General features: G+C 44.0%; 1 long non-coding RNA gene across 1 annotated transcript; it reads left to right on the top strand.

Annotated features, from left to right (window-relative positions):
• Window positions 1-2409: 2409 nt before the first annotated feature.
• On the top strand, window positions 2410-4652 carry LOC106571217 (uncharacterized). Its single transcript, XR_014378939.1, has 3 exons — window positions 2410-2497; window positions 3399-3533; window positions 4569-4652. It is a non-coding gene; the product is annotated as an uncharacterized LOC106571217 (long non-coding RNA).
• The last annotated feature ends 13756 nt before the right edge of the window (window positions 4653-18408 follow it).

Raw genomic sequence — 18408 nt, 5'->3', positions numbered from 1 at the left:
AAGGACCTGAGGGAGGCAAGGAGAAGGACACCATGGGGTAATTATCACCCATTCAGCTGTATTTCACACTTACTCTTCCAAATGGATGATAATAGAAATATGAATAAAGGCAACATTTTCTGTTGTTCACACTAGAGTTTAGGGCACAAATACACCCTCCTGAAATGTTTTCACAACGAGTATAGGCCAAGACACTGTTATAGAGACATTTACCATCATAGAGCCATTTACCACTTCTTCATATGGTCATGTCCTGACCAGTAAAAGGGGTTATTTGTCATTGTAGTTTGGTCATGGCATGGCAGGGGGTGTTTGTTTTGTGTGTTTTGGTTTAGTTTCTATGTTTTCTATTTCTATGTTTAAATCTAGTTTTCTATTTCTATGTTGGGTTTTTGGCAATGACCTCCAATTAGAGACAGCTGGTTGTTGTTGTCTCTAATTGGAAGCCATATTTAGTTGTGTTTGTTTCACTTGTGTTTTGTGGGTGGTTATTTTCTGTATAGCCTGGGAGCCTTATGGAACTGTTATCGTCGTTTGTTTATTTTGTTTAAGTGTTTTCTTTAAATAAATTAAGAAGATGAGCACTTTTCCCGCTGCGCCTTGGTCCAATCCTTACCATGCCTATGACACATATCTCTGTGGTTGTAGAAGTAGCAGCATTCTATTCATGGATGGTCAAGTTTCACACATAAAAGGTGTGAAGAGCTGAACAAATATTTCCATTTGTCATAACAGCAGAAAAAAAACATCATAAAAAAAGTAATGATAATCTATTTCTCTGTGATGTTTTATGGACTGTATTTTACAATAAACTTGTCTTTCACCATCAGTTCCATACATCTAAAAGTCCTACTGATTCCTCTGGGCATGTTGGTGGTGGTGATGGCTGGTGTCCTAGTCACATGGAAGATGTGGAGAAAGCATAGTAAGTATTCATTCTATAATGACTGTAATTTAAAAGTAATACGTTTGATTTTGTAGATATTTTCATGAGACAATCAATATTTTCCTTGAATAGAACTGTATTAGCCTATGTTATAACCAATGTAACTTGACATAAGAGGAGGAGACTCAAAAGTATAACTCTTCTATGATGAATGTATTCAGTATTATTCTAGTGTATCTCAGAGGTCTCTAATACTGCATCTCTTTCTTTATTCCAGAGGACAATAAGGCCATGGACCAGACAACAAACACCTCAGTGGTAGGCTACACTCATGTTCCTCTCATCTGACTCAAGGCCTTGTGGGTAATCCACTGTCTGTGAAAAATGAAAGACATGGCCATGGACAGGACATCAGATGGACTTAAATCACACGTTAACTCTTCAGCAACAGCTTCATGTCCATTGTAACTGTACAATTTAACCATGTTAACTCTATATTTACAGTCAATGTTACATACCCAGGACTGTTGAGACAGTGTGATGTCAGTTTGTCAAAGTGGTTTACAGTGTAGAGCTAATAATAGGATATGAAGAACAGTCACTGGTTAAAGTACCACTCCAGATATTTCTGAACTATTCCAGTTGAAACATGATATTCCAAGTATAGGTACAGTAAAGTACACATACTTAAAGGTAAAAAATATATTCTGAGTAAAATAGTAAAATAGTTTGTAGGCGTAATTGCAAAATTCAAGGTTTTGCAGTCCTTCTGGGAAGAATAGATAACCAATTGAGGACATCATTTGTATAGTAATTCAGGTGATAAATGTTGTAGGGAGGCTGGAGTGGGTCTTTCAGGTGATTTCCTGGTCAGCTTCGCAGACATTGTTGGCCTATGTTGCTTCTCTGTCCTGTTCCTATTTGACCTGGTATGGTATGCCAGCAGCATACACCCCTGCATCCCACTGCTGGCTTGCTTCTGAAGCTGAGCAGGGTTGGTCCTGATTGGTCCCAAGATGGGAGACCAGATGCTGCTGGAAGAGGTGTTGGAGTTGCCAGTAAAAGGCATTATTTCCTCTGGTCTAAAAAAATATCCCAGTCTTTCGGATGGGTGTCCTGACTCTCTGTGGTCACTAAAGATCCCATGGCATTTATTGTAAGGATAAGGGTGTTAACCCTGGTGTTTTGGAAAAATTCCCAATCTGGCCCTCATACCATCATGGTCACCTAATCATCCCCAGCTTACAATTGGCTCATTCATCCCCACTCCTCTCCAATGGATCTACTCCCCAGACTGTTTCTGTATATGAGAATGTGTTCTCAGTCAACTTACCTGGTAAAATAAGGGTAAAAAAAAATACCTGACTGATACTGTGCTGTTTGAGAGTAAGAAAGCTCATATCGCAATGTTGTTAAAACAAATACATGCCTTATATTGTGGATTATGTAAATGTACAAGGTATCTCATACATGTAGACTGATGATGAGTTTTTATCATTAACCCCCTTTGTGTGTCTCTACCAGCAGGACCCATTTCCTGACCATGGTGATGATGTGACGTACAGCACTGTTGTCACCAAGAGGAGGAACCAGCTAAATGTACAGACCAAGGTAAGGCTGCTTTTCTGATCACTATGATGTTAATAGATTAAGTTGTAGCTGTGTTGTACTGTCGGCTATGTGGCAGACTGGTGCATGAGGATAAATTATAGATGAAGTCACATATTTGTGAGACACTGAACATGTGTTATGCTGTAAACGTTTTGGAGTTTTATGTCTTCATCAAATAAAATGATATTTTATTGGTCGCATACACATATTTAGCAGATGCAGGTGTAGCAAAATGCTTGTGTTTCTAGCTCCAGCAGTACAGTAATATCTAACAATTCACTACAGTACACACAGATCTAAAAGGAAAACAATGGAATTAAGAAATATAGAAATATTAGGATGAGCATTGTTGGAGTCCGGAGTATAACAACTTCTTTGCTCACTTTGAGGACATACATTATCATTGTTGGTAATCAGGCCTACTACTGTTGTGTCATCTGCAAACTTGATGATTGAGTTGGAGGTGTGCATGGCCACACAGTCATGGGTGAACAGGTTGTACAGGAGGGTGCTGAGCACACACCCTGGTGGGGCCCATGTGTCGAGGATCAGCATAGTGGAGGTGTTGTTTCCTATCTTCACCACCTGGGGGTGGCCCCTCAAGAAGTCCAGGACTCAGTTGCACAGGGCTGGGTTCAGACCCCAAGCTTAATGATGAGCTTGGACGGTACTATGGTGTTGAAGGCTGAGCTGTAGTCAATGAACAGCATTCTTACATAGGTATTCCTGTTGTCCAGATGGGTTATACTCTGAGGACGCGGCTAGGGATGCGTCTGGGCTGGCAGCCTTGTGAGCATTAATGTACCTATTTCCGTGTGTTTCCAAGCTGTAGCCTACATTCCATCATCACAAATTGTCCCTCTTCACCTCTCTACCTGTGTGTGTCCCTCCTTTATTCTAGGTAGAACCTGATGATAATGTGGTCTACAGCTCACTAGCCCTACAGCTGGACCCATTTCCTGCCAAAGGTGATGATGATGTGAAGTACAGCAGTGTTGTCCCCAAGAGGAGGAACCAGCTAAATGTACAGACCAAGGTACTGTAAGGCTGATATTCTGATCACTATGATGTTAAAAGATTGACAGACTGGTGGGGTTATAGATGAAGTCACATATCATAATCAGGTTTATTGTCCTACAAGAGGAACATCAGGAAACAAACAACAGTCAGACATAAATAGCACCACCCACCTGTCCATAGGAGGAAGATCCATGGAACTGTTTAGAGTTGTGATGGTCCCTGGGATGAAACTCCTCCTGAAGCTTTCAGTGAGACATTTAATAGTCTATCTCTGACCTGATGGGAGAAGATCAAAGCAGTGGTGTAGTGGGTGGTCTGGACTGGAGATCATGTGGTGGGCTTTACTCTGGATAGCTCCTTCATTAAGAAGGGAGTGTTTTGGAGTGGGGAGTCCAATCAGTTTAGATGCGGTGTTGGTGATCCTTAATAGTTTATTGTGGTGTGAGACTGTGAGCATGTTGTGGTAGCAGATACTTCAGTAGATGAGTAGTGGTGATGATGCTCTGGTAGACTAGCAGAATGAGTTTGGGTTTGACAGACAGCTTGATCAGACGCCTGATGACAAACCGACGTTGCTGGAACGTCTTTGTTATTTCAGTGTTGTGTTGATCAAAGGTGAGCTTGTGGTCTATTTCAATTCAGAGGTATTTGAATGAAGGAATCATCATTTCAACAGCTGTTACAGGTTTTTTATTTGCAAAATTCAGTGGTTATTTATTTTGTTGGAAACGTTGAGATCCAGGAAGTTATTGTGGCAACATTCATTGACTTGGGTAACGGATGATTGATATTGCTGGAAGGATGGCTGTGTCGTCAGAGTACTTGAAAAAGAGGGTTTATGGTTTGTGCTTTGTCATTGGTGTATAGGGTGTAGACACTGAAAATGTGTTATGGTGTAAACATTTTGGAGTTTTAATGTCTTTATGTATCTCATCCAGTTTCAGCTATTCTGCAACAAATGGTTGAAGTGTTTCCAAGCTGTAGCCTATATTTTATCATGACAAATAGTCCCTTTTCTCCTCTCTACCTGTGTGTCCCTCCTCTCTTCTAGGCAGAACCAGATGATAATGTGGTCTACAGCTCACTAGCCCTACACCACACAGGTAAGTGTTGACTTCTTTTGTCTGTCATGGACATGGCTGTGGGGGGGAAGGAGGTGCTGAGAGAATATTTTCTCCCTGCGCCGCTGTCCACTATTTTTATCTGCTCATACAGGAGTAATAAAGGCCCAGTGCACTGATTTTGAGGGGGAAAAATCATTTGCAGAACATTATTTTGTTTAATTGCAGCACCCCTACTTCCCACGGCTATGCTCAAGTACCTACACAGATGACGCTAATCTCTCAACAAAGAAACAGATAAGACCATACATTACTACTGTATGTGTACAATAGATCACTAATTAGTCACACACTTTTTATCCTTATCATACAGAGAAGCTGACTACATTGTTATTATTTCTATAACATGCCTGTATTGTGCGCCAAACTACTTTCTTTCCAGCAGAGGGCAGCAACACAGCAGTGACTGACAGTGAAGATCTTGGTCCCAAAGAGCCCTGATCCTGGAAGGACATCCCACTCCCCCTCCTGTGTCACAACATGAGTCATGACTATCTATCTGCCTCCAACATGCTTCTTCCCACACCTCCTAACCCACCTGTCTCCTTGTTGTGTCCATTAACTACTGAAGACAGTCTGCTGTGCTTGTTTTGATTATCACCACATACACTATATATACAATAGTATGTGGACACCCCTTCAAATTAGTGGATTCAGCTATTTCAGCCACACCCGTTGCTGACAGGTGTATAAAATAGAGCACGCAGCCATGCAATCTCCTTAGACAAGCATTGGCAGTAGAATGGCCTCACTGATGAGCTCAGTGTCTTTCAACGTGGCACCGTCAGCTCTGCCCTGCTAGAGCTGCCCCGGTCAACTGTAAGTGCTGTTATTGTGAATTGGAAATGTCTTGGAGCAACAACGGCTCAGCCGCGAAGTGGTAGGCCACACAAGATCACAGAACTGGACAGCTGAGTGCTGAAGCACGTAGCACGAAAAATAATTTGTTCTTGGTTGAAACACTCACTACCGAGTTCCAAACTGCCTCTGGAAGCAACGTCAGCACAAGAACTGTTAGTAGGGAGCTTCATGAAATGGGTTTCCTTGGCCGAGCAGCCGCACACAAGCTTAAGATCACCATGTGCAATGCCAAGCGCCGGCTCGAGTGGTGTAAACTCGCCGCTATTGGACTCTGGAGCAGTGGAAACGTGTTCTCTGGAGTGACGAATCACGCTTCACCATCTGGCTAGTCCGACGGACGAATCTGGGTTTGGCGGTTGCCAGGAGAACGCTACCTGCCCCAATGCAAAGGGCTAACTGTAAAGTTTGGTGGAGGAGAAATAATGGTCTGGGGCTTTTAAATGGTTCGGGCTACGCTACAGCATACAATAACATTGTAGATGATTCTGTGCTTCCATCTTTCTGGCAACAGTTTGGGGAAGGCTCTTTCCTGTTTCAGCTTGACTGGCATGCACAGAGCCCTGACCTCAACCCCATCAAACACCTTTGGGATGAATTGGAATGCCGATTGCGAGCCAGGCCTAATCGCCCAAAATCAGTGCCCGACCTTACTAATGTTTTTGTGGCTGAATAGAAGCAAGTTCCGGCAGCAATGTTTCAACATCTAGTGAAAGCTTCCCAGAAGATTGGAGTCTGTTTATAGCAGAAAATGGGGGACAAACTCAATATTAATGCTCATTATTTTGGAATGAGATGTTTCAACATGCTGGGGTCCACATACTTTAGGTCATGTAGTGTATCTGTTACATTAGTTATGTCCCTCCCACCTACTCCACTGCCCTTTTCCTTTGTCACTTTTTCCCCACATCACTGTTATTGGTCTCATGTATCTAGTGAAATGTAACAGATCATGATCAAATGTGTATTATAAATGTACAAGCTGTGTAGCAAAATAAAAAGCTTATGCTGAGTACAAAATGGATTGAAATCTGTTTTAGTATTGTGGCAAACCTCTTCAAAGTTAGGAGCGTTTGTCACAAATTAAGTGGGAAACTGTCACCAAAGTCAGCCCAGAATGAAAGTTCTTTCGAACATGACAGTACCTGTGTGTTTGTTTCGCTGTCCTGGTCCACCCAGGCCGCAGGTAAGGTCAAGGATAGCAGGGTTCGGTACACAAATCTGGTTCTCGGTAGGTCCAGGTCTAAACGCCAACAGGTAAGTCCAAAACAGTCCAGCTCGTACACGGTAAATCCAGCCAATGTAGATTGTCTCTTTCTCTATGGTTCATAGATCCTTCCCGCCCCCTCTCTCTCTCTTCCTGGTTTTTCTTGACCTTTTATCTGTGGGTCGGCTCCACCTTCTGAGGGTTCCCCTTGCTTCTGGGAATTGTAGTTTTGGCAGTCGGCCATTTTGTGATCTGTAGTTCTGATCGGGGTGGCCATTTTAGTGATCGGGCAGAGCCCGTTTATTAGTTCTGCCCTCACATATCTGCCATTTATCACTCGACCCCCTTCTTTGCCACAGTATTTACAAAGTGGTTAAAACTAGTCCACAGAATGTAGTAGTTGCTATCTGCTACTGAGGGGGGCATATACACTCAAACAGAAGCAGGAAGAGAGTTGAAGATGACTATGTCGGTATTCATTAGGAAGTAGAGTTGTTCTCTTTGGTGCCTTGATCCTTGTCACACACATTTGAGCAGTATTATGGCATACACAGACATAGACAAAAACACCCACCCACACAAGGCTCCTCATATCTCGGCCTAGTCTCATGGAATAGAAGTCATGTATCAGAGTAAAGGTAAATCTGGGACACCCAAATTAGACGTTTGGTATTTTTACTTAAGGTTGGTCTGGGTGGACGTGTGGGCGTATAATTCAAACGTCTAGCAACCCAAAGGTTTTGTGTTTGAATCTCATCCTGGACAAATGTAACATTTGAGCCATTTTGCAAGTACTTAGCATCTTAGCTAGCCTAACCTTAGCCCTTTAGCTTAACCTTAAACCCTAACCCTAACTGCTAGACTAGCTAAAGTTACAGAAATGTGCACTGTCCCTGTAAAAATTTAAATGAACTCAAACTCAAACTTTAGCCAACTAGCTAACATTAGCCACAACAAATTGCAATTCATAACATATCATACGGAATGGATGATGGACATCCACAAATTAATACATACCATACGAAACGTAACATACCATACAGAGTGTCTCATTTATGTACAGAATCTTACAAAATGCTGACAAGGTTACTTTTTTTTAAATTTCAGTCATTTAGCAGATGCTCTTATCCAGAGCGACTTACAGTAGTGAATGCATACATTTCATAAAAAAATTTTTTGTACTGGTCCCCCGTGGGAATCGAACCCACAACCCTGGCGTTGCACACACCATGCTGGCATTGCAAACACCATGCTCTACCAACTGAACCACAGGGAAGGCAGGTTGGATCTCTCAAATCAAATCAAATTTATTTTTATATAGCCCTTCATACATCAGCCGATATCCCAAAGTGCTGTACAGAAACCCAGCCTAAAACCCCAAACAGCAAGCAAAGCATGTGAAAGAAGCACGGTGGCTAGGAAAAACTCCCTAGGAAAAACTCCCTAGAAAGGCCAAAAACCTAGGAAGAAACCTAGAGAGGAACCAGGCTATGAGGGGTGGCCAGTCCTCTTCTGGCTGTGCAGGGTGGATATTATAACAGAACATGGTCAAGATGTTAAAATGTTCATAAATGACCAGCATGGTCAAATAATAATAATCATAGTAGTTGTTGAGGGTGCAACAAGCACGTCCGGTGAACAGGTCAGGGTTCCATAGCCGCAGGCAGAACAGTTGAAACTGGAGCAGCAGCACGGCCAGGTGGACTGGGGACAGCAAGGAGTCATCATACCAGGTAGTCCTGAGACATGGTCCTAGGGCTCAGGTCCTCCGAGAGAAAGACAGAAAGAGAGAAGAGAGAATTAGAGAGAGCATATTTAAATTCACACAGGACACCGGATAAGACAAGAGAAATACTCCAGATGTAACAGACTGACCCTAGCCCCCCCGACACATAAACTACTGCAGCATAAATACTGGAGGCTGAGACAGGAGGGATCAGAAGACACTGTGGCCCCATCCGATGATACCCCCAGACAGGGCCAAACAGGCAGGATATAACCCCACCCACTTTGCCAAAGCACAGCCCCCACACCACTAGAGGGATGTCTCCAACCACCAACTTACCGTTCTAAGACAAGGCCGAGTATAGCCCACAGCGATCTCCGCCATGGCACAACCCAAGGGGGGGCGCCAACCCAGACAGGAAGACCACGTCAGTGACTCAACCCACTCAAGTGACGCACCCCTCCCATGGACGGCATGGAAGAACACCAGTAAGCCAGTGACTCAGCCCCTGTAAAAGGGTTAGAGGCAGAGAATCCCAGTGGAAAGAGGGGAACCGGCAAGGCAGAGACAGCAAGGGCGGTTCGTTGCTCCAGCCTTTCCGTTCACCTTCACACTCCTGGGCCAGACTATACTTAATCATAGGACCTACTGAAGAGATAAGTCTTCAGTAAAGACTTAAAGGTTGAGACTGAGTCTGCGTCTCTCACATTGGTAGGCAGACCATTCCATAAAAATGGAGCTCTATAGGAGAAAGCCCTACCTCCAGCCGTTTGCTTAGAAATTCTAGGGACAATTAGGAGGCCTGCGTCTTGTGACCGTAGCGTACGTGTAGGTATGTACGGCAGGACCAAATCGGAAAGATAGGTAGGAGCAAGCCCATGTAATGCTTTGTAGGTTAGCAGTAAAACCTTGAAATCAGCCCTTGCCTTAACAGGAAGCCAGTGTAGGGAGGCTAGCACTGGAGTAATATGATCACATTTTTTGGTTCTAGTCAGGGTTCTAGCAGCCGTATTTAGCACTAACTGAAGTTTATTTAGTGCTTTATCCGGGTAGCCGGAAAGTAGAGCATTGCAGTAGTCCAGCCTAGAAGAAACAAAAGCATGGATTAATTTTTCTGCGTCATTTTTGGACAGAAAGTTTCTGATTTTTGCAATGTTACGTAGATGGAAAAAAGCTGTCCTTGAAACATTCTTGATATGTTCTTCAAAAGAGAGATCAGGGTCCAGAGTAATGCCGAGGTCCTTCAAAGTTTTATTTGAGACGACTGTACAACCATCCAGATTAATTGTCAGATTCAACAGAAGATCTCTTTGTTTCTTGGGACCTAGAACAAGCATCTCTGTTTTGTCCGAGTTTAAAAGTAGAAAGTTTGCAGCCATCCACTTCTTTATGTCTGAAACACAGGCTTCTAGCGAGGGCAATTTTGGGGCTTCACCATGTTTCATTGAAATGTACAGCTGTGTGTCGTCCGCATAGCAGTGAAATTTAACATTATGTTTTCGAATGACATCCCCAAGAGGTAAAATATATAGTGAAAACAATAGTGGTCCTAAAACGGAACCTTGAGGAACACACGAAATGTACAATTGATTTGTCAGAGGACAAACCATTCACAGAGACAAACTGATATCTTTCCGACAGATAGGATCTAAACCAGGCCAGAACTTGTCCATGTAGACCAATTTGGGTTTCCAATCTCTCCAAAAGAATGTGGTGATCGATGGTATCAAAAGCGGCACTAAGATCTAGGAGCACGAGGACAGATGCAGAGCCTCGGTCTGACGTCATTAAAAGGTAATTTACCACCTTCACAAGTGCAGTCTCAGTGCTATGATGGGGTCTAAAACCAGACTGAAGCGTTTCGTATACATTGTTTGTCTTCAGGAAGGCAGTGAGTTGCTGTGCAACAGCTTTTTCAAAAAATTTTGAGAGGAATGGAAGATTCGGCCGATAGTTTTTTATAATTTCTGGATCAAGATTCGGCTTTTTCAAGAGAGGCTTTATTACTGCCACTTTTAGTGAGCTTGGTACACATCCGGTGGATAGAGAGCCGTTTATTATGTTCAACATAGGAGGGCCAAGCACAGGAAGCAGCTCTTTCAGTAGTTTAGTTGGAATAGGGTCCAGTATGCAGCTTGAGGGTTTGGAAGCCATGATTATTTTCATCATTGTGTCAAGAGATATAGTACTAAAACACTTTAGTATCTCCCTTGATCCTAGGTCCTGGCAGAGTTGTGTAGACTCAGGACAATGGAGCTTTGGAGGAATACCCAGATTTAAAGAGGAGTCTGTAATTTGCTTTCTAATGATCATGATCTTTTCCTCAAAGAAGTTCATAAATGTATTACTGCTGAAGTGAAAGCCATCCTCCATTTGCGAAGGCTGCTTTTTAGTTAGCTTTGCGACAGTATCAAAAAGAAATTTCGGATAGTTCTTATTTTCCTCAATTAAGTTGGAAAAATAGGATGATCGAGCAGCAGTGAGGGCTCTTCGATACTGCACGGTACTGTCTTTCCAAGCTAGTCGGAAGACTTCCAGTTTGGTGTGGCGCCATTTCCGTTCCAATTTTCTGGAAGCTTGCTTCAGAGCTCGTGTATTTTCTGTATACCAGGGAGCTAGTTTTTTATGACAGATGTTTTTAGTTTTTAGGGGTGCAACTGCATCTAGGGTATTGCGCAAGGTTAAATTGAGTTCCTCGGTTAGGTGGTTAACTGATTTTTGTCCTCTGACGTCCTTGGGTAGGCAGAGGCAGTCTGGAAGGGCATCAAGGAATCTTTGGGTTGTCTGAGAATTTATAGCACGACTTTTAATGCTCCTTGGTTGGGGTCTGAGCAGATTATTTGTTGCGATTGCAAACGTAATAAAATGGTGGTCCGATAGTCCAGGATTATGAGGAAAAACATTAAGATCCACAACATTTATTCCATGGGACAAAACTAGGTCCAGAGTATGACTGTGGCAGTGAGTAGGTCCAGAGACATGTTGGACAAAACCCACTGAATCGATGATGGCTCCGAAAGCCTTTTGGAGTGGGTCTGTGGACTTTTCCATGTGAATGTTAAAGTCACCAAAAATTTGAATATTATCTGCTATGACTACAAGATCCGATAGGAATTCAGGGAACTCAGTGAGGAACACTGCATATGGCTCAGGAGGCCTGTAAACAGTAGCTATAAAAAGTGAGTGAGTAGGCTGCATAGATTTCATGACTAGAAGCTCAAAAGACGAAAACGTCATTGTTTTTTTTTTTGTAAATTGAAATTTGCTATCGTAAATATTAGCAACACCTCCGCCTTTGCCGGATGCACGGGGGGTATGGTCACTAGTGTAACCAGGGGGTGAGGCCTCATTTAACACAGTAAATTCATCAGGCTTAAGCCATGTTTCAGTCAGGCCAATCACATCAAGATTATTATCAGTGATTAGTTCATTGACTATAACTGCCTTGGAAGTGAGGGATCTAACATTAAGTAACCCAATTTTGAGATGTGAGGTATCACAATCTCTTTCAATAATGGCAGGAATGGAGGAGGTCTTTATACTAGTGAGATTGCTAAAGCGAACACCGCCATCTTTAATTTTGCCCAACCTAGATCGAGGCACAGACACGGTCTCAATGGGGAAAGCTGAGCTGACTACACTGACTGTGCTAGTGGCAGACTCCACTAAGCTGGCAGGCTGGCTAACAGCCTGCTGCCTGGCCTGCACCCTATTTCATTGTGGAGCTAGAGGAGTTAGAGCCCTGTCTATGTTCGTAGATAAGATGAGAGCACCCCTCCAGCTAGGATGGAGTCCGTCACTCCTCAACAGGCCAGGCTTGGTCCTGTTTGTGGGTGAGTCCCAGAAAGAGGGCCAATTATCTACAAATTCTATCTTTTGGGAGGGGCAGAAAACAGTTTTCAACCAGCGATTGAGTTGTGAGACTCTGCTGTAGAGCTCATCACTCCCCCTAACTGGGAGGGGGCCAGAGACAATTAATCGATGCCGACACATCTTTCTAGCTGATTTACACGCTGAAGCTATGTTGCGCTTGGTGACCTCTGACTGTTTCATCCTAACATCGTTGGTGCCGACGTGGATAACAATATCTCCATCTCCCTCTCCCTCCTCCTCCTCTTCTTGTCATCTGTGTCCTTTATTTTTATTTTTTTATCTATATTTTGAGCGAGGACTTGCCATTGGCTTTCTGGTTTTCAATCACATTTGTCCTGTAAAAATAAAAAGTATTCTTTAACCAATAGGGGGAAAATAACTACTTTGTTTTGTTTCTGAAAGTAAACATTTTCTACAATATTCAAATAGTGTTTTTTATTAACAGGGCTGGTGCAATGTGATTTCTCTATATTGTGTATTTTCTTAAATCCCAGTCAGCAATGTGGGTGTTTGATCTGTCTGCAGGATCTGGTGGTCTAACTCTGTGTCTGAACAGACAGGCGGCTCCATCACTATCCCACAATAGTGATGGAGTGGGTCGAGAGTTTCAAGTTCCTTGGTGTCCACATCACCAACAAACTATCATGGTCGTTACACACCAAGATAGTCGTGAAGAGGGCACAAAAGCAGCTTTTCCCTCTCAGGAAAATGAAAAGATTTGGCATAGGTCTCCAGATTCTCAAAAAGTTCTACAGCTGCACCAAGAACATCCTGACCGTTTGCTTCACTGCCTGGTACGGCAACTGCTCGGCATCCGATCGTACGGCGCTACAGAGGGTAGTGCGTATGGCCCAGTACATCACTGACAATGGAGATGATTGTGGACAACAGGAAAAGGAGGATCGATCACCCCCCCATTCTCATCGACGAGGCTGTAGTGGAGCAGGTTGAGAGCTTCAAGTTCCTTGGCGTCCACATCACCAACAGACTAACATGGTCCAAGCACACCAAGACAGTCGTGAAGAGGGCACCACAAAACCTATTCCCCCTCAGGAGATTGAAAAGATTTGGCATGGGTCATCAGATTCTGAAAAGGATTTACAGCTGCACCATCGAGAGCATCCTGAACGGTTGCATCACTGCCTGGTATGGCAACTGCTCGGCCTCCGACCTACAGAGGGCAGTGCGTACGGCCCAGTACATCCCCGGGGCCAAGCTTCCTGCCATCCAGGACCTATATATCAGGCGGTGTCAGAGGAAGGCCCAAGAAATTGTCAAAGACTCCAGCCACCCGAGTCATAGACTGTTCTCTCTGCTACAGCACGGCAAGCGGTACCTACACTGCTGTTACTCTGTTATTATCTATGCATAGTCCCTTTAATAACTTTACCTACATGTACATCTTACCTATTCAGACTGACAACACAGTCCAAGGACCTGAGGGGGACAAGGAGAAGGACTCCATGAGGTAATTATCACTCATACAGCTGTATTTCATACTTACTCTTCCAAATGGATGGCAATATGAGGAAAGATAACATTCTCTGTTTTTCACACTAAGGTTTAGGGCAGAAAAACACCCTCAAACATTTTCACACAGAGTATAGGCCAAGACAGTGTTGTCATAGAGACATTCACCATCACAGAGACAGACATTTACCACTTCCTCCCACCTCTGTGGTTTGTAGATGTAGCAGCCTTCTATTCTTGTATGGCCAAGGTTCACACATAAAAGGTGTGAAGAGCTGAACAAATATTTCCCTTTAGTCATAGCAGCACAAAAATGATCACAAAAAAAACGTAATGTTTTATGGACAATATTTTACAATAAACATAGTCTTTCACCATCAGTTCCATAGTGTCACGGCTGTCGTAGGAATGAGAGGACCGAAGTGCAGCGTATGTGTCGTTCCACATTTTATTTATACTGTGAAACTATGCAATACATAAATAAACTGAATGAAAAAACAACAAACCGTGACAGACACAACTCAAAATGAATCACCAACAAAAACCCAGGTGGAAAAAACCCTGCTTAAGTATGATCTCCAATTAGAGACAACGAGGACCAGCTGCCTCTAATTGGAGATCATCCCAAACAAAACCCCAACATAGAAATACAAAACTAGAACCTAAACATAGAAATAGAAAACATAGGAAAAAAACTGTCATGCCCTGACCTACTCTACCATCGAAAATAACATCTTTCTATGGTCAGGACGTGACACATCGATCTAACAGTCCTACTGATTCCTCTGGGCATGTTGGTGGTGGTGATATCTGGTATCCCAGTCACATGAAGCAGTGGACGCATCACTTCAGTCTACAAGTGTAGACCTAATGACAATCATAGATTGTCATTACAATACACGTAGGTGTTTTGTAACCGATGTCTCTTTCCATTCATCAAATTGCAGGTGCGCAGTGCACTGTTTGGATGCTGGAATTTTTTTGTGATTGGGGGAATTTTCGTGGGTAGGCTGCAGGATTACCTTTTTGAAGTGATTATTTGACAATCAGATGAAAACATCATGACTGGTTGTATTTCTGCCACATTAAAAGGTAATGCATGTTAAAAGTGATATGACAAATCTTTACTAGTTCTAAGCTACTAGACCCACAGAGATCATATATGGAAATAATAGGGATGGTGTATGTAATTCTATGATTACACATAGGCTTACATTTTTTAAATAATTTGTTGAGTAGTTCTATTTGTCCTGTGGGGTACAGCAGGCCAGCCACCAGGGTACATTTGTCCTGTGGGGTACATCACGAGGCGATGGCTCTATCTGCTGGACGTGCCAGGTCTCGACGAGCTCTCCGGCCAGGAATAATTGGTGCTGAACTATTATTTTAACCTGTTAGGGCTAGGGGGCAGTATTGACACGGCTGGATAAAAAACGTACCCGATTTAATCTGGTTACCACTCCTACCCAGTAACTAGAATATGCATATACTTATTACATATGGATAGAAAACACCCTAAAGTTTCTAAAACTGTTTGAATGGTGTCTGTGAGTATAACAGAACTCAAATGGCAGGTCAAAACCTGAGAGATTCCTTTACAGGAAGTGGCCTGTCTGACCATTTCTGGAACTTCTTTGCCATCTCTATCTTTTACTAAGGATCTCTGCTCTAACGTGACACTTCCTACGTCGTCCATAGGCGCTCAGAGCCCGGGAAAAACCTGAATGTCGTCATCCCAGGCCCAGGCTGAAACACATTATCGCCTTTCTCAAGTGGCCGATCAAGGGACTCTGGGCTTAGGCGCGTGACCTGACCGCCCCCGTCTTTGTGATTTTTTCCTCTGTTTGCCGAAAAGGAGATTCCCGGTCGGAATATTATCGCTTTTCTACGAGAAAAATGGCATAAAAATTGATTTTAAACAGCGGTTGACATGCTTCGAAGTACGGTAATGGAATATTTAGACTTTTTTGGTCACGAATTGCGCCATGCGTGCGACCCTTCTTTACCATTTCGGATAGTGTCTGGAACGCACGAACAAAACGCCGCTATTCGGATATAACGATGGATTATTTTGGACCAAACCAACATTTGTTATTGAAGTAGCAGTCCTGGGAGTGCATTCTGACGAAGACAACAAAAGGTAATCAAACTTTTATAATAGTAAATATGATTATGGTGAGTGCTAAACTTGCTGGGTGTCTAAATAGCTAGCCCGTGATGCCTGGGCTATGTACTTAGAATATTGCAAAATGTGCTTTCACCAAAAAGCTATTTTAAAATCGGACATATCGAGTGCATAGAGGAGGTCTGTATCTATAATTCTTAAAATAATTGTTATGCTTTTTGTGAACGTTTATCGTGAGTAATTTAGTAAAATGTTAGCGAATTCCCCGGAAGTTTGCGGGGGGTATGCTAGTTCTGAACGTCACATGCTAATGTAAAAAGCTGGTTTTTGATATAAATATGAACTTGATTGAACAAAACATGCATGTATTGTATAACATAATGTCCTAGGGTTGTCATCTGATGAAGATCATCAAAGGTTAGTGTTGCATTTAGCTGTCTTCTGGGTTTTTGTGACATTATATGCGAGCTTGAAAAATGGGTGTCTGATTATTTCTGGCTTGGTACTCTGCTGACATAATCTAATGTTTTGCTTTCGTTGTAAAGCCTTTTTGAAATCGGATAGTGTGGTTAGATTAACGAGAGTCTTGTCTTTAAATAGCTGTAAAATAGTCATATGTTTGAGAAATTGAAGTAATAGGATTTTTAAGGTTTTGAAAATCGCGCCACAGGCTTCAAGTGGCTGTTACGTAGGTGGGACGAATTCGTCCAGCCTAGCCCATAGAGGTTAATAAACACCTTTGAAACTGAGCTAATCCTACTCTGTCCGTGTCTGATCTGTGTAAACATTTTGACCCAGCCCCCTGGTCTGCCACAAGTGGTGGAGAATGCGGGCATTCTGATAACGTGGTCAGATCATGGTTGACGTTTACACAGCATAGCTCAGTTCATCCGGGCCCAACAAGCCCAACAGGCGGTTTAGGAACGAACGCTGGAGGAACAGCGGCTACAAAACGTCCGCCTCATTGAGAAAATCAGAAAGCTACAAGGAGGAGCGTCTACTGAATCACATCCAAACCAGTTTTTAATCAAGCTAACAGAAGATGACGACATTGAAACCTACCTCTGTACGTTTTGAATGGACAGAACTACGGGAAGGATGGGCATTCCCTCTCTCAGCCGCTACGGGTACAGCCTGGCCCATCGGGCTCAACTCTTCCACAACTGGAGGTTCGTAGCCGACGCATCCCCCTGAGCCCAGATGAGCGACCTACTGCGCGTCACCAGGGGGTGGCTCCTAACCGACGTATCCACCCTCTCCATCCTAGACAAAGTGGTCCTGGATCGCTTCCTAAATCAAATCAAATCAAATGTATTTATATAGCCCTTCTTACATCAGCTGATATCTCAAAGTGCTGTACAGAAACCCAGCCTAAAACCCCAAACAGCAAGCAATGCAGGTGTAGAAGCAAGGTGGCTAGGAAAAACTCCCTAGAAATGCCAAAACCTAGGAAGAAACCTAGAGAGGAACTAGGCTATGAGGGGTGGCCAGTCCTCTTCTGGCTGTGCCGGGTGGAGATTATAACAGCACAGTTAACAGCACAGTTCGAGGATTCGGAAGGACTGCCTACAGGCACTACCGCACGACATGAAGAGGGCAGCGAGTCTATGCGCGCCCCAGACCTTGGAGGGCCTCCTGGAAGCAGTGGAGACGCATCAGAACACTCATGCCCTACTGAGTGGGAGCCAGGCTGAGACGGCGACCCGTTCGAGGATTCGGAAGGACAGCCTCACTGCTGTGTACCCCGAACCGACAGTCAGCAGGGCAAAAGGACAGCAAACCCCTGGAGAGACGGCTGGGGTAGGGCCGACCCGCCACCGACGACTCCAGGTGGATGGAGACCAAAGGAGTTGTTTTGAGTGTGGCACCCGGGGTCACATTGCCTGGAATTGCCCGGCTCGAGAGGAGTCGATGCCATCAGCAAGCCCCAGAGGCGAGGTGGGTCACGCAGTGAACTACGTCACCTCCTGTTGGGCACACAGCGAATCAACTGCACCCATTGTCCCGGGGAAGGTTGAAAGCTCTATTAGACTCCAGAAGTATGGTTACCCTAGTAACCACGAGCCTGCTGAACCAGGAGACCGAACGTGGTAGGGAGATGTCCATTTCCTGTGTTCACGGGGACACAAAGCGGTATCCAACTGTATGGGCCAACATCGTGACGCCACAAGGGAGCTGCCAGATGATGGTGGGTGCAGTACCAGAGTTGCCGGTACCTGTCCTAGTGGGACGAGATTGTCCGATGTTCGCGGCGCTGTGGGGGCACGAGTTTAGGAAGAAGGTACGAGCTGGCCGGAGACGAGTGAGAGGAAGACCCATTGCCTGTGCGGCCTGGAAGTAAACGGTTGATCAACCTGTATCTACGGGTCCGGAGTCGGAGGGGTTGCCAGAACCCGACCCCCTGGGGAACCACGGGAGGAAGAGCCCAGCCTCCCCCTCCTCGATTTTGAGGGGCCCTTCAAGACACCCGCTGGGTGCCAACTGAGGGGACAATTCGGGACAGCCCAGTGG

Source organism: Salmo salar, chromosome 01 (genome assembly GCF_965601325.2).
Source record: "Salmo salar chromosome 01, fSalSal1, whole genome shotgun sequence".
Taxonomy (NCBI): domain Eukaryota; kingdom Metazoa; phylum Chordata; class Actinopteri; order Salmoniformes; family Salmonidae; genus Salmo; species Salmo salar.
Note: the sequence above shows the minus strand (reverse complement) of the source record. Positions and strands in the feature narration are given on the sequence as shown.